Source organism: Canis lupus, chromosome 10, assembly GCF_048164855.1.
Source record: "Canis lupus baileyi chromosome 10, mCanLup2.hap1, whole genome shotgun sequence".
Taxonomy (NCBI): domain Eukaryota; kingdom Metazoa; phylum Chordata; class Mammalia; order Carnivora; family Canidae; genus Canis; species Canis lupus.
In genome coordinates, this window is record NC_132847.1 from 48709565 (window position 1) to 48726418 (window position 16854).

The 16854-nt window shown below is 33.9% G+C and overlaps 1 protein-coding gene and 1 long non-coding RNA gene across 11 annotated transcripts in view; one reads left to right on the forward strand and one right to left on the reverse strand.

The window, feature by feature from the left end:
- The window catches only part of LINGO2 (leucine rich repeat and Ig domain containing 2), a 1123953-nt gene that overhangs the window by 1076327 nt on the left and 30772 nt on the right, over positions 1–16854 (reverse strand). The window lies entirely within an intron of this gene.
- LOC140640953 (uncharacterized) overlaps positions 1–16854 on the forward strand; it is a 42971-nt gene that overhangs the window by 4085 nt on the left and 22032 nt on the right. Inside the window, exons 3-6 of the long non-coding RNA XR_012037547.1 lie at positions 726–808; positions 5976–6045; positions 6842–6987; positions 15401–15552. This is a non-coding gene — a long non-coding RNA (uncharacterized lncRNA). The remainder of the gene's footprint in view (positions 1–725; positions 809–5975; positions 6046–6841; positions 6988–15400; positions 15553–16854) is intronic.

Consider the following 16854-nt stretch of genomic DNA (forward strand, 5'->3'; position numbering starts at 1 on the left):
ACAGTATACTGAAGAGGGAGAATTTCTACAAATAACAAAGGTAGAGACCTGCTTCAGCCACATATATTTGTGTGTATGTGTGTGTATGTAAGTGTCTAAACACTTCAAAGCACTGTTCAAAGCAAGAATAAGGGATGAATGAAAATAAGGTAGTTCCATAATTATTATAGACAATAACAAGAATAGAGTTAGTAACCATTTATATACTAATTTAATAGGTATAACATAGCTTCAGTAAGGCTTCATTTATCGATATTGTTTATTTACAAATTGAGGTAACGTCTCATTTTGTTTTCATAGTTTTTCCTTAGAAATTAAAACAAAAATGAAAATATTTTAATTTTCAAAACTTCCCTCAGAAATTGCTATTACAGCAATGAGAAACAAAATGTTCATCCCATAATTTCAAAACCCATTAAGAAAATATTTTTCAATCTTCCTATTACATTTCTACTTGAATAATACTTGCCATATATCTATATTTGGCATCCTAAAATATTTTCTCAAAATTAATTCAATAATTACTTCAACACATATTTATTGAGCACTTGTTATATCCCAGACACTGTTCTCAACACTAAGTATAGCTACTGTAAACACTGGAAATAAGGCAAGATAAACAGTGAAGTCCTTGTTTTTATGCAGATTATACTCCAGGAGATCCAAAAGCTTATGAACACTTACTACAGTAAGCTAAATAACCCAGATTGATCATTTTTCCACAGACTTGACACTGAACTTAACTTGATGCTGGCATAATCTTAAACTTGAACATCACCAAAACTGCATAATATCTACTGAGCCTAAGGTAAGTTGTAATTGTTTTTCTCCAAATAGTCCTAAGTATTCAAGATTCATAACTATGAGTACTAAATAACAAGAAGAGGAATGTGAATTTCAAGAAAAATAAAAGCCTCTAAGTGAATTTATTCCTTTTTTCCCATTAGTTTTAAGTATTTACAAGAATAAAATTAAGTAGCTATGATCTACTGATACTTAAAGTTTAAGACTCTTGTCAAGTAAAGTAGATATGATCCACATTATCTAATTTCTTAAACCAGTTAACAACATCAGTCTCCAGGAAAAAAAAAAGTGTGTGTGTGTGTGTGTGTGTGTGTGTGTGTGTGTGTGTAAGAGAATTAAGTAAAAGTTTCGAATGAGGAAATGGTTCTCTAACTGGTATAAAAAAATAATCCACTTTTTAAAGTTGGGATGTGAGCTTAGTTATTCTCTTAGTTCAGAAGTTGCAACTGGAAGTCCCATTGGCTAAATTCAGCTCTCAAATATATTCTATTTCAAGCAGGCTGTCAAGGAGGAAGGGGCAGGGAAGAAGGTAGGTATAGATTTTGTCAATCTTAGACAAAATATGCATTCTGTGTTCTAGACCCCTAACTGCCTCCTATATATTTTGGTCCTCTCTGGGCATTTGAGTTTATGACTTGGTTCTAGTAAGTTCATCATTTTATAGGTGAAAAGTTAAAGTATTATTCAAGGCACATAATACAAGGTTATTATTATTGTATAAGTGGTATTTTAAAAAATGTTAGCAAGATATAAATGGATGTTTTAATGACTACTTGACATTTGCACTATAATATGTAAGCTCTTAGTCCAAAGTCTACCCAACTAAAAGGTTTGGTAAACTCCTTGCATAACTTCACTCCTTTCTCCAATTTGTTAAACTTTTATTTTACTCCATTTACATGAATCACTTCTAAATTTATCACAGGCACCGCAAAATTCATTTACCTTCTATGACTGGATTCTCTTTCTTATGATAAAAGAAATAAAATGCTAAAAATATAAGCAACCAGAAAGAATTCCCAAAAATAGGTAGATAATATATAGTTAGATCGACCTATTGATCCAGAAACCAGCACTCTAAAATCTAAATTGCAAGCAAAAAACACTTGTCTTTTATTACATAAACAAGTAATGGGAAAGAATCTTTCTCTTCACCTTTTAGATATTCAAGAACAGACCATAAAACATCTAAGGAATTATAAATTGGCACCTCGGCAAATCATATATGTCTACTGAACAAGAACACTTTAAATAAAAGCAAACAACTTTCACATAATAAGGATCCATGTAGATCATCTTTTATTACCCTAGGTGCTTGGAATATTCATAATGCAGCAAATGTTTACTTCTGTTTTCACACTGAAATTTAGGTTATCTGAACCAGGATGTCAGATTGGCTGTCAGCAGAAGAGATCCTCAGACATTAATGTTCTTAGCACTGCATTATCACTTGAAACAAGAAAGAGCTAAAGTCTTAAGAGCTTATATGTGACATGTCAGGATTGCTTTAGAATAAACTCTTACGGTATACAATAAAAAGCCTGAAAGATATTCTGTAAAAGATAGGAGTATTTAAGGGAGAGACTCTAAACAAAACAGCATCTGCTCTACTTTTTTCTATCTAGAAAACAAAACAAATAAAAATCTGGCAATATCTTTAAGCCAGTGGAGTCCTTTATATCAACAAGTCTTTCATACATATTTACATATTTTTGAATTGTGAAATATTACACAAAAAGTATCTTTGTCTTGTATCTCATTCTCACAGAAATGGAAATCACCCATGAAACCACCCAGTTCACGTTTTCTACTTGCCTTGAATGCATTTTTGAAAAAGTTTCTTATACCTAATTTAATAATTGCAAGTTTCCTTTGTGAGACAAATTACATATGGATGTGTTATGCAACCATTTCTTTCCACTGAGAGGCCACTCTCTAGTGGTTAGCTATTCCCCAGACAATTTAATGTACCTAAGAAAAAAAGGAAATTAGAATTTTGTAGATGATGTTTCAGAAACGTATCTAAAACTAATGCATTCTTCTTAAAGACATGTTTGTTTAAGTGAGAGACAGTGGGCAGCCCGGGTGCCTCAGCAGTTTAGCGCCGCCTTCAGACCAAGGCGTGATCCTGGAGACCAGGGATCCAGTCCCAAATCAGGCTCCTGGCATGGAGCCTGCTTCGCTCTCTGCCTGTGTCTCTGCCTCTCTCTCTGTCTCTGTGTCTCTCATGAATAAATAAATAAAATCTTTTTTTAAAAAAGTGAGAGACAGTGTGACCTAAAAATAAAGTCTTAAATTAGGACTTAAAAGACCAGAATTAAATTCTCCCCTGTGTCTTACTAGCATTGCAATATTAGACATATCATTTAATATTTTAGATCCCTGTTTCCTTATCTGTGACACTGGAAGAAAAAACTGTCCTTATATGAATGTGAAATAAACAAAACAAGCTAATATATGAAAAACCTCCCTAAAAATTGTATATTTGCAAAATATTTCTGTACTTGGTATACTAGACTCTATTGTTTGCCCATTCATCAACCTTTCCCTTGCATTTTTCTTGCTAACAAATATGTTCAAGTGGCCATGCTCCTGGCTCTAAGGGGTAAATAATGATTGGTTTAAACTGATTAGAGAGATCAATCCACCTATGTCCACCTATATCTGGGACTGGCCTGGAGAGGTGGCTATGAGACTCATTTCTGGCCAAAGAAAGATAGATATATGTGTGCTGGGAACCATTCTGGGAAAGATTTCCCTTCATATATGAAGAAGTCCACTCCACCATTTGCACTTCTCTCCTTTCTGCTTTGGACACCATTAAGTAAAGATATGATACTTGGCATCTTGTGACTAAAGTGAGATAAGTATGAAAACAAAGGCACACATGCTTGGGATGGGTGGTGTAGAAATATGGAAGGAAGCGGACCTAGATGACACAGATGAGACAGACAATTCCATACTGATGTATGTGGTTAGGAATTAATCGCCATGATGCCCTCCACAGGAAGCCTTACTCTCCTCTCCAGTACCAACCAAAGCATGGTTGCTTGCCTACCTATCTGTTGGGAGAGTATAGTTCAGTAGGTTATGATTGTTTTGTTTTTAAATATTAAAGATATAAAACAATTATTTTTTTTAAATTTCAAAAATGTTACAAGAAAGGAGGAGACTGGTTTAATAAATGATGGTTCATTAATATAATATTAAACAGGCATTAAAACTAATGAGGCAGACCAATATGTCTTACAAGGAAAGTCTCCCACATATACTGATCCATAAAAAGCAGAGTTCCAATGCAATACATATCATAGCATAGCATTTAGATTCTGTAAATGATATATCCCTATATTACATAATCAATAGAAAATACTAGAAAGATATAGGATGAATAGTTTACAGTTTTTAACTCAGAGGAAGTAAAAATTCAGACTTTCAAAGTTTTTTATACATTATTCTAAACACTTTGAAATTTCTATAATGTTGGGTCACCTGGGTGGCTTAGTCAGCTAAGCAACCCACTTGTGATTTCGGCTCAGGTCATAATCACAGGGTCTTGAAACAGAGCCCTACCTTGGGCACCACATTCAGTGGGGAGTCTGCTTGAGATTCTCCCCCTCTCCTTCTCCCCTCCTCTTACCTGTGTGTACACATGTTCTCTCTCTCTCTCTCTCTCTCTCTCTCTATATATATATATATATATATATATAAAACAAGTAAATCTTAAAAAAAGAAAATTCTATAATGCCTATAAATATATAATTTATGTAAAAAAATACAAATCACAAGTAAGTTTATCTTCCCTGTAAAGAGAAAAAAAATGGTTATAATGAGAAAAAAAACTATTGGTTTCTTTAAAATTAATAAGCAGTACATATTTTACCAAAAGACAGGTGAGAAAGTCTCTGCCTATCGATTATTGCTAAACTCTTAAAATACAAAGTACTTTCAAAGAGTAAATCATATATTTAAATCTTGATTGCTTTTGAGAATTCTAAAATAGTGATTATAGTATTTTTATATTGTTATATAGTATTTTTTATAATGTTATTTTTATTTTAACCTAAAAGCTGTAATGAAGGATGATAGCGAATTTTAGTATCTAGTAATCACAGGTAATGTCAGTCAATTCACTTATTTTAATATGAATCTACCCAAGTAATGATGTTTCACTAATTTTTAATTAATCACATAAATGACTCCTCTCAGTTTACTTACAAACCAGAACCCAAAGTTGGTCCCAATGAAATTAAAACTCATTTATCATAAACTTTGAAAAAGAATTTAGTCAGAGAAATAACATTAAAAAGAGAACTCTGCATTAAGAAAGCACTGTGTTAACATGAGGGAAATACATCATTAAATAATTTTTGATTTCATAGAAGATATTCTGGTTACTTATGAAACATTTAACAATTATCGAAATTTAATGTGTAAGTAAAATCAAAGCAGTCAAAAATGATTCAAAGCTGCAGAAGAAAAACAATCTTTTAGAGCAGCTGATTCTAAATAAATTTAATGACAGGGAATCTACACTTGTTATCAGTGTTCCAACTATCAATCCTTCTAATTAAACTCTTCTTCACAAATCTGTATTACAAGCAAGAAAACAACATTAAAAGACACAGACACACATACAGAGCAGAACACCTGGACACATGAATCACCCATGACTAATTTATATGGCAATTAACTCTTACCCTCTTTTTCTGCAGATATGTACAATCTTAGTTTGTAACATGACAGTAGTCTCTCTCCAGAAATCCTTACACATGCATATATGACACACACTATCAAACTCACAGTTCCCAAGTTGATTTAGTGATAATTTTCAGTGTAATGTTATTTTATTTGAATTAGAGAAACCACAATTTTGGGTGTGAAGATGTTACCTCATACTTCTATTTTAAATTTTTATTATATTACATCCCATTTTATAAGCAGATGAAGTTGAGAAAAATTATGCAATTTTCTTATTTTCACCCAACATATGGGAACATCTGTGGTGTGGTGAGAGAGAAGATTTAATCACCATTGGAATAGGGCCTCTTGATTGCTACCCTAAGATTCAGTTTAATTGGCTATTCTAGAAATCAATAATAAAAGTGTATCACCTCTAATGCAGCAGTAATTAAGTTAGGGTTTCTCTATCCCTGTATGTTTTATTTCAGCTTTTGAAGATGTCAACACACATTTTATATCCATGGCATCTCAAAAATTAGAGTCATTGTAAAGCAAAAGGTATGATAAAGGATTTTGCAATTTATACCATGGTCCCAATAATAGGTCACTATTATGCAGGAGCAAGCTCTTTCTATTCAGGTGCTTTGGTCTTTGTCAGATTATGGTTTCTTGATGTAGTAAGAGAGGGGGAAAAAAAGATGATTGTGGGTAAAAAAAAATTTCCAGCCATTTCTCCAAACTGAATTTCACCATGTCTCTTCCAGTCAATCTTAAACATCTGCCATTTGAAAACCATGTAGGAGATTAATCCTACTATGCTTATTATAATGGCCATTTGGATTTCATCTTTCTAAAGAGATATTACGCATCATAAAGAAAAAATGAAGTCTAGCTTAAAAGCTCAAAGGAAACCACCAACACATATGCTAGAAAGGATCTACACATATATATGACACAATTACTAAAATTCATTATAAATACATAGTTCATGAGAATGTCTGTCTAGGGCAAGAAGGAAATTAACATCTCAGAAAATGAGAATAAATTTTTCATCCCATTTTACCACATCAACACAATGATCAAGACTACTTAAAGTGTTTTGTATTCTTTCAAAAATCTTTTCTTTTTCCTTCAATGCATATCTAATGGAATCAGAGTGAAAAGCAAATATATAAAAGATTTACCATGTAAGCTTATGAAAAACCATTAGTCAGACATAAGAATAAGCATGAATTTTACATATCTGAAATGATGGAAATTTTAGAGGAAATGGATAAAATGAGATTATGCTTTGTCTAAAAATTGAAAATATTAATGTACAAAAGTACTCATTTTTCCTTTCTGTTTTTAACAGGCATTGGAAATTAAATAAGATGACCTATTCCACACTGTATTTTTGAAGTTTCACATTGTTTCAAATAAAATTGTACAACATGTGTTTTCATTTTCTCCATGGGACTCATCCTTTATCCTCCCTAAGGCATGGATGATAAATAAGAAGTAAGTTTTACCAGCTGGCATCCTTCATGTGTACCATATTGTGAAAAATCGAAATCAAATTTTCTTGAACTGAAGAACACAGTAAAATATACTTAGTCTGACTGTTCCCAAACCTTCATGTTGTATCTTTATAAAAATATATAACTCTAAGAATAGTATTTCATACTACTTCCTAGGTTTAGACTGACTTCTGGAAAACTGTTTAACAGAAGTTTCAATGGAAGTCTTTCAACCAAGCTTCTGAAAATATATCATTTTAAATGCAATTACATGTCAAATCTCCTTCATGTCTCATGTCAATCAAACCTATCAATTATTTATCAAGAATGTAAAAGTCTATTGAAGTGTATTTGCTAAACCATGACTGGATGGACTCAAAACACTTACATGAGAAGGAAGCTCATAAAGAGCTGATTCAAGACCTACAGAGACTGGGTTATAAATATATTACCAGGGTGTGGTTTAGATGCTTATATGTCTACGTGTGTATGAAGAAACCCTCACACTATAGGTGGCAGATGCAATTGGTCAAAAGCTAAAGAAAATTTTGTTGGATTACTTTTTAAAACTTCATTCAAAAAAATTTTAAAAACTTGAGTATGGTAGTTATGCAGGAGGCCAGGCCAGGGATGAATTTCATCTCTGTCACTTATTGCTCTGTGAACCCAACTGGACAAGATCCTTTATTTCTTTGAGGCTTTAACTAAAATAATGACAATACTTATCTTAGTATTCATTGTTTATGGAAATCAATGGACTACTATTTTTATATTAGCTTTACTGGCATAAAAAGAACTATGTAGAGTCCTGATTCTGCTATTTGAAGAAATGGCGGTTTCACTACTTCTAGGAGAGTAGGTACTACTTTATTGAATATTTTGAACATCTGCATTAAAATGCAACATTAAGGAGTAGCATCCCTCAGGGTGCTCAGAGCCTTACTTTTAAAGCAACATCTTAACATCATGCATCCTGAGGGAATAGTTTTTTAAAAAGTATATCTGAAGCTTTCAAAAAGGAAAGAATCCTTCAAAAAATGTTTTTGCTCTTTAAATTCTTACAACACAGCATTCCACTTGCCCTTCTCTCCACACTCCTTTCTCTACCCTCTTCTGCAAGGTATGGTGCTAAGCCACAAACAGTCTTTACATAAGAATCTTTACTAACTGCTACCTATGGACCAGACTTGGCGTCAAGCCCTTGATATGCACATACGCCATCCAAAACCCTTTGTGGGAGGGACAAATACTACAGAGTTCTTAGAAACTTTAGGCATTTTACATATATGATCAGAATGAATCTTCACAAATATCCTATTGAGTAATTATGGATATTCCCCATTCATATTCATTACCAATTATTCATTACCAATTATATTGGTAATTATGAATATGAGAAAAATAAGGTTCTCAGAAGACAGGCAACTTGCTAAGGGTCATCTTGCCTCAACACTGCCTTTTCTGTTAACTTCTCTGCTTCCCCTCAGACTGCTACTAAGACTATCCTGGTGGCCTTGGAGACAGATGTGCCTTATGGGGACTGGAATTGATCTGTCAACACCTCAAAGATAGCTAGTTAGGGAAGGTGGTAAAATCAGCAGACACATTCCAATTATTTCTCTCCCCTCATCTTTCCCTTGGCCACTTGTTCTCTCTCTCTTTGGTTCTCTTTCTCTCTCTCTCTCTCTCTCTCTCTCTCACACACACACACACACACACACACAGAGTTGTGCTATGATGGCTAAGAGTATGGAGTTCCCCTTCAGTATCCAAAATGGGTAAAGGGGTGTGTTATGTCTGTCCTTCTATTTATACTCATGATAAAGAGCTTAACTAATTACATTCTGTGCAGAAAACCCAGCACCTAAGAAAGAATTGGAAATATAATAATTTGTTACTAAGAATTGCAGCCCCAGGGAATGTTATTAGGATGTACAGAAATATGAGACAACCATCAAGTTAAAGAGACAGATGTCATATAAAAACATAACCAAAATTTCTACAAACTTCAATATTTTTTTATTATATTTTTTTATTTTTATTATACTTTTATTATAAAAAAATATTTTTCTTTTTCTTTCTGACAGAATGACAAGAACCAGAAGCAATAAGGAAAAGGGAGTTATCAAATAATTCCATTCCCTGAGGACAAAAATTAGAATTTGACTGACAAGTAGGAGCTAGAGTCAAGAAAAGACTTTAACTGAGCAATAGTAGACAATTGAGTATTTTTAGCCCTAGCCAATCAGCTGGCTGAAGTCCACACCTGGCTTAGCACAGCTGGATAAATGGTCAATGCTTAAAGCATGATCACTATGAATAAATAAGGGTTAGTTAAAAGAACATTAAAATATTGGTCAGCAAGTTTTAGTTATTTAGGAGAAATACTAAAAAGGCACTGATCTTTTTCTTCCACTTTAAAAAAAATGATATTGTAAATATGATCATAAAGATCAAATAAATTAAGTAATTATTATAATAGCAGCAATGACTATATAAATTCCAAGTCATAAGGCAGTTTTTCTTATAAAACAAACTATATACTTACAAATCACACCAATATTTCATTAGAAATTATGGCTTGCATCATTTTATGGAAGAGAAAACTGAAGTTTAAAGAAGCCAATGCAGTTTCCTAAAATTTCAGTCAGTAAGAACATGGCTGAGCAAAAGTAGCTAGATTTTAGTGTTGTTAATTAAATTTCGGAGGCCCTTATTTTCATTGACTACTCCCAAAGCCCTGTATCTAATTTTATGTTAACATTTTTAAAAGGGCCTCCCAAAATATATAATCTTCAAGGACCCATAAAACTTGGATTTTCCCCAAGAAAGGAAACCATTACTCAGATCTTACCCAAAATCCAAAGCTTTTTAAAACTTAACCCTCTTATAGTGCTTTTAATTTTACAACTCTTAGTTTCTTCTTCCACTAATCATAATACTGATTCTATCTTTACAAATGCATTTTTTTAGGTACTGTTAGCTTTTTGGAACTTTTAGGTAGAATATAAGAGGAGTTTACTCCCTAAACACCCTACAAAGAAATGACTGTAGAGTCAGTGACACTGTTGAAAATTGCCCTAAAATATCAAATGCCAAGGACTAAGTTAAAATTACAAAGGCAAGGGACGCCTGGGTGGCTCAGCAGTTGAGCATCTGCCTTTGGCTCAGGGTGTGATCCCGGAGTCCTGGGATCAAGTCCCACATCAGGCTCCCTGCATGGAGCCTGCTTCTCCCTCTATGTCTCTACCTCTCTCTGTGTGTCTCTCGTGAATAAATAAATAATTTTTTTAAAAAAAATTACAAAGGCAAATGCTATGCCCTCTCTCTTTTTTACCATATCTCCATACTTATCCTTGTTTAAATAGTTAACAAGTATTGAACAACTACTTCTACCATTACCTCCTATGGTCTTACCCACCTTTATTTAGTATTTCTATTATGTTTCCTCTCGTTTTCTCTAATCTTTTTCTATTCTATACCCTCTCCCTCTCCATTGTTGTGACTTTGAATTTATCTATAGATTCATACAAGTATCTTTCCATTTGTTAATTCAATCAACAAGTATGTAAACCAAGCACCAACTACATGCCATAATTATACTAAGTATGAGGTAGAGGAGGGATAGTGAACCAAGACAAAAATGACTTTCATTGTCTTACATTCTAGAAATAAATACAGTAAACAATTGACAACATAATATATTTTTAACTTCGGCTGTATTACAAGCTATAAAAGATACCTACTGGAAACTATGAGTAGGTATACTTATAGCTAGTAAATTTCTATACTCATAAAAAGTAAATCTTACTCTGGTAGAAGTAAAGAGAAAACTTTCTCAAAGAGGTGTCTTCTAAGCTGAGTTATGAATGATGTGTTGAGATTGACTAAACAGACAAGTAGAGCCCTCCAGGAAGAGGAAAGAAAAGCAGAAAAGCCCTGAAGAACAAAGGACTAGGGCATTCCAGAAATAAAAGGAAGGCTTCTGTGGCTAAAGTCAGAGTGCTATAGGTTTGGGTTGGTTGAGGCCGTTGACATAGGCAAGGGCCAAATCACCTAGGACAGCAGATCTTGTTAAGGAAAGTGGCATAACAAAATGTTCCTTTTGCACTATAAATCTAAAATTATTTCAGTGATAAAGCCTCCTTTCATCATTTCTGTGATATTAATATACCACATTAACTCCTTGCTCCATGATGCTATTGTTCATGCCCTTTTAACAAAACAAGGTGAACTTCTGGAAGGAGCCATTGTTTAGATCTCAGGTATGCTTGCTTCTCAAGACAACAGTTATATTCTCAATTAACCTAGATATCTTTGTAGGATACTAATGGCTATGTAAAATCCTCAGTTCCTGATCATTGTGAGCATTTATTTCAGAGTGATTATATGTTCTCTCTACAACTTCCCTAATACACTCTAAAAATATGCACGGGTGGATGCACATTTCTGCAGTATATTTCCATGATAAATTAAAACAGATAAAATCTTAAAATATAGAATAAAGTGGACCCCAGGCAAAAGTACACTTTGTAATTTCAAGTTATCATTACTATAATATTCGATTCATTTTCGACTTTCTACAATGATTTAATTTTAAAATCAAAACTTAAAATTCAATCAGATAACAGTTAAAAAGGAGCAACTCAGTTAAATAGCCTTATTGAAAAACACATTTATTCCATGAACTTGAATGAATAAAAAATGCAAAAGAATCAATAGGTAGGTAGAAAGCAGGAAGGCAGCATTAAATTACAGGAAGATACCATATTGGGAGGAAAAGGAGTCTCATAATTGAACTTTCATTCATTTACCCAACACCAGGAAACACAAATACATAGACACACACACAATTACCCCACCTTTCTCTTCCATACATACGAACATGAAAATGAAGAGTAAACAAGAATATCTGGTACTTTTTTTACTTGTGTTTCCTGGTCCTTTCAATAAACATTACTTGAACCTATGGCTCTATAGAACTAGGTGATTATAAGTAAGGATGTAAAATATGCATCTACTAGATTACAGGGACTTCAGTAGGTGAAAGTTTCCCCACATTACATGTGAGAGGTATGCATATTTTCAGGTTTGGGAGAATGCATATCCTTCTAAGTTTTATGCCTCAAAGACATTCTCCTGGCCTCAGCAAGTTAACACTAACCTCAAAAACCAGTAATTCTAAAATCCAGACTACTGTAACAAGCAAGAGACTATACAAAAATCCCTATTTCTCCTCTATTCTCAATTTTCTATCATCATCAAAAATCATAGATAAAAATTTTCTGCTTCTCCAAACTGCTTCCATTTTGTGTGCTCACACATTTTTTCAAAGCTTCTATGCCATCTTCCCTCACATTCATGCCTTCCTTCCATGAAGGAATCATTCCTAAAGTATAAAGTACTTTGGTATGCCCTGAAGGTATCTGGAAAGATCTGGGCTATCTCTGTAATTTCTATGTACCCTTTATATTTTATCAATTAAAGGGAAAATAGGTAAAGAGGGAAAAGCCATTGGTGCAAGCGTTTAATGATCCAAGTGTAATATTCAAGGCTATAAGACAGTAGCAAGGGAAGAAACAGAAGGAAGAAAACAAACACAAACAACAACACAGTATAGGGCTGTTTCTCAGAGACTGAATTTCGTAAAACTAACTGGCTCTTACTGCATGACAGTTCTGGGTAGAATTTACTTCCCTAAAAACACAATCAACATCCAATAAAGAATACTTTGTATTCATAATGGCAAAGTAACTGCTATATATATTAAAAATTAGGATATACGTAACAGCATGGTATAGTCAAAAGAGTGAGTTTGGGAAATATAGATGCAGGATTCACAGATACCAATTAGTGATATGATCTTTAACAATTTACAAAACCTCCAGGAGGCTTAGCTTCCTCATCTACAAAATGGAAACAGAAATGTTGACCTCATAGTTACTATAAAAGTTAGTAATGGGTTCTTTGTAGTATAGGGTGAATATTCAATATAAAGTGGCTTTTATTATTAAAAGTATTATCTTCTATAATGATGCCTAAATTGACCCCATCACTTACGTAACATTCAGATCAGAAGTTTTAATGTGACTAACTTTGAATTAAGAAATTTTCCAGCAATTTCACTCTTTGCTGAATTTACTGCTTGAAAAGAGTTACATTTTGGAAAAAAAGCATAAATCTTAGACACTGAGATATTCTTAGATACCATGATAATATGAGGACTAGAAGAGGAGTTGAGAGGGTCCCTTAAATTTAGTAAGAACCCCAAAACAATCCTACAAAGCATAATAAAAGGAAAGAGCCAGCTGAAGTTGAAATAAACTGATCCAGTAAGAAATGAGCAAAGGAGTAAGACGCTTGTTTTCTTCTACCACAGGGACATGGGCTTTTATAGCTAGCCAATGTGCAATGCCATATAACCCAAGCAACACAACCCCAGCACTGGCCTACATTTTTTACAAATGAGTTAAAAAAAAAAAAAAACTTAGGTAGCTATTACCATAAACATCAAAAGAAAAACAAAAAAACAAATAATGAGATTATTAAATTCAGGTTGAAGGAAAGAAATGTTGAAATGCCCCACTCCATGTAGTTCTGAGTGTGGCTGTTAATAATATGGTCTCTATGAGTGACATCCCCTGCAAGTGCACAGTACACAACTTCTGTGGCCATAGGAGCTGGCCCTACATAACCCAACCTTGAGGAATTTCAGTACAAAACAGAAAGAAAAAGAGAGAACGAGATGAATTTGATGAGTATGGGTTATAACTTGCCTTGTAAAAAGGTCTTTCACTTTATAAAATACCTTATTACCGGTAAGCCTTTAAAATAGCAAGTACTCTGTGCATTTTAAATGATTCGGTTTAGAAAACATCACAAGGAACATAACTTTTTTTCAGGAACCCACCTTTTACTTTGTTGGAGATATGCATTAACAACCAGTTAAAAGAAAAGTCCCCAGGTATAGAAATCTGTCTGGCGGGAATCAGGATGTAGAATTCAACCCCTAAGTACGGCAGGTCAAGGTCAACAAGCAGATTTCAAACAGGAAGCACATACAAAATTAATCACAAACCCAGACTCAGAACCCAGCTGGTATTTCCAATAGTAGAAAAGGAAAATTCACAGTTGAAAGAGAGGCCAAGATAGAAAAGGTAAATACTAAAGGTGTGAATACTGGCATTTCCCAAGATGACTGACAATAAACTCAGTAGTTCTCTAGCTCTCTTAACAGAGAGAAATGTTGCCCAATGACCTCAATACATGGCAAAGCCAGCATGTGAACCAAACGTGGGTCAACAGATTAATCTCCTTGGTTTAAGTATTCTACCTGTGAGCCATGCAAAGAAATAAATCTCTACATATCTCCTTCTTTGCTTTCTTCTGTCCTTCCTTCCTCCGTCCTTCCCTCCCTCCCTTCCTCTTCTTGTTTTTCTTCCTCTTCTTTTTCTTAGATGATCTAGCCTGTGAATCAATCATCAATAGCTATGGGTAAATCCTGTCAGAAGACAGTATTTTGTATTTGCTAGAAAAGAAAATGATAGATTTCACATTTTAAAATTATTCCTTCAAGGAAGTAGATTAAAAGAATTCACCTAAATTAGCAGGCCCTCCAAGCATAGTGAGATATAAATCTAGAGCTATTCAATTTCAAGTGGTAAAAAGTGACACCTACTTAGTATATGTAAACTAAGAAGTCCATGAAAGGAATATGAGCAAAATCTGCATGTGGGCAAAAAAAAAAAAGTGCTAACTGTATCTAGAAAATAACAAATGATAAAGCCAGAATGTGTCATATGCCCATATTAGCAGAAGGACAAGAAAAGGAATAGGAGTGCAAATTGCAAATGATAAAACAGAAACCAGAATGCTAAGGGCAATCAATTTTCTATTTTCATGGAAACAAACTAAGAAAAATATCATCAAGAGATGAATTGCCACAACCCAGAAACAAGAAATCTTGCTTGAATAAGCTAAGAAATTATTTACCCCCCACAAAATATTTTATTGAATGAAAAAGTTAATCAGAAAATCTTCAGTGTAGTGGGTGAATTATGTCTAAAAATCTCTCTGGTTATTCTTTCCATAAAGAACTGAGGCTGAGGGGATCCCTGGGTGGCTCAGCGGTTTAGCACCTGCCTTTGGCCCAGGGCGTGATCCTTGAATCCCGGGATCAAGTCCCTCGTCAGGATCCCTGCATGGAGCCTGCTTCTCCCTCTGCCTGTGTCTCTGCCTCTGTGTGTGTGTGTGTGTTTCTCATAAATAAATAAATAAAATCTTAAAAAAAAAAAAAAGAGAACTGAGGCTGTGATTGAGACAACCCGGAGCCTAAGATAAGCAGCCTGATGCTGCCAATAATATTCTGCAGCATCATTTATGGCATATATAATACCTCCATCTTCCTTTTGCAGTTTCATAAATAAGGGAAAGTCCAGGAGCCGGGAGACCTGGATCTGAGTTTCAAAGTCATTCTCTGAGCAAGAAGGAATGCTGACAATGACTACAGGGACTTTGTCTCATCTGTTCACCTTTTCCCTGAGCACTTCGAACAGCACCTTACACGGTAGGCCCACAGTAAATATTTGCTTAATTTATGTTGGATGAATAAATTATATATCCCCTATTTTTTTGGTTGAGATTTAAGGCTATTTCCTCATGTTCTGCTCTTGTAAAGTCCCTGATGACAACAGAGAATAGCTGCTTGTGTTCTTACACAAAGCAACCCTCCAAAAATTTGAGAGCCATTAGGTTGCCCCTCAGTCTTCCATTCAACATTGCCTACTTGTTTCTCTTTGTTCTACTACCTACAAATGTAACACTTCAGAAGTACTTCATATAATATTTAAATGATATTTAACATCCGGAGTGCTTTTCATCCTTAGAGCTTCTTGAAAATAAAGTTAATTTAATAAGAAGATTGCAGTGAAAGAACATGCTCTTATCTAAAGCACCACAACATGAATAACAAGGATTGAGAAAGTAATTGGACAAGTATATGCACGCATATGTAAATATCTTTGCTTAAGTAGTTTTGCAGTGAAAAACACTGTTTAAATAACAAATTTTAACAGGGCAGGCTCAATGTACCATTTCCCTTTTATGATGAAGCAACTGAAGAATTTTCTCAAACCAAGAGAAAGTGGTCAACTGCATTTACAATTGGTTAATGTTCATAACAAAGAAAGAACACACAAATATGTGTTCTGAAAATTAAAAAATATTTTTATAGGACTCTTAAGGAGTTTCATTTAACATGCTCTCAAGGTCATGCTAAAAGTTTTGGTTAATGTTTTTACTGAAATTGCCAAGTACATGTATTTTTAAAGCACATTAAATTCACGCTCTACTGAGGGCAAGGAGGGAGAGAGTAGAGGGGAGGGTGATTCTGCTTCCAAGCATCATTATTCAGGTTGATGATTAAAGCATGAGACAATTCTTCTAAGAGAATACATACATCTCCGTGCGAGGGGTTTAGTGATTGGATTAATTACCCATTACAGGAAACCACATGAATTTATGTTTTAAATACTTTTACATAACATAAATTCCTCTAGTTATTTCTTTTGTTTTGTTTTGTTTTGCTTAGGGGAATTGATAAGCTTGAAAAAATTACCTTATTTTCAAGCTAAAATAAATGTTCCCAACGTAAGTAATCATTGTCACGAAGTTTATTACATATATATAGAAATCCTAATAATAATAACACCTACCTTTTTCTTTCTTCCTTCCTTTTTTTTTCATGTTATCAGTTAGTTCTTGTTATGTCACAAACCAGCCCAAAAAATTATGGTTTAAAACAACAACCAATTATTTTAACAAACCTAAATTAGACTCTCTAGGAATAGCTGGGAAGTCTCATTGATCT